Raw genomic sequence first — 724 nt, forward strand, 5'->3', positions numbered from 1 at the left:
ACACACACACACACACACACACACGGGGCCACTTGATTTATTCTAAGGAAAGTTTTTTGGGGGGAATAATCTCACGCGTGCCATAAATTTACATGCTGCCTTCCGATTGGTTGCTCCCGGAATGGGCCGGTCGCTGATTGGCTGAGGCGGGGGAGGTATTGTTTGAAGTGGGCAGCTGCCGGCAGAGAGGAGACAATGGAGCAGCTGTCGCGCACTGGCAACACACTCGCCAGCTGTCCACTCTTATGTCCCCCAATCCGAGACATTAAGGGGAGTGTGTGTGTGTGTGTGTGTGAGTGTGTGTGTGAGGAAGAAGAAGAGGGCAAAGAGTTTTGACCCGCAGCGAAGAAGAAGGAAAAAAAGAAGAAGAAGAGGGTGTTGGGGTGGGTTGTGGGGGTCTTTGAGTGAGTGTGTGTGTGTGTGTGTGTGTGTCTTACAAACAACACACACTCCATCCTTTGTTTTTTCTTGTTATGTTGACAGAAAATTCTTCCGCGGTGATAAGGAGTTTATGGTAACAGGTTTATGGACTCGTCCTTTTCTTCTAGTCTCAGAATTTAAATTGGGATTATTTCTGGATTAAAAAAAAAATTTAACTAAAAAATAAAATATTGCAAGATAAGGAAACGCACTGGTCCCAACATCGATCAGGAAACTTTCCGTGAGTCCGTAGAAGGACTGACCTTCTACGGACTCACGGTCCTAGTCTTTTTCCCACCGCCCT

At 46.7% G+C, this 724-nt stretch overlaps 1 protein-coding gene across 1 annotated transcript in view; it reads left to right on the forward strand.

The window, feature by feature from the left end:
• dla (deltaA) overlaps positions 1-724 on the forward strand; it is a 6,315-nt gene that overhangs the window by 1,948 nt on the left and 3,643 nt on the right. The gene's annotated exons all lie outside the window — the stretch shown is intronic.

This window comes from Cynoglossus semilaevis, chromosome 9 (genome assembly GCF_000523025.1).
Source record: "Cynoglossus semilaevis isolate Cse_v1.0 chromosome 9, Cse_v1.0, whole genome shotgun sequence".
Taxonomy (NCBI): domain Eukaryota; kingdom Metazoa; phylum Chordata; class Actinopteri; order Pleuronectiformes; family Cynoglossidae; genus Cynoglossus; species Cynoglossus semilaevis.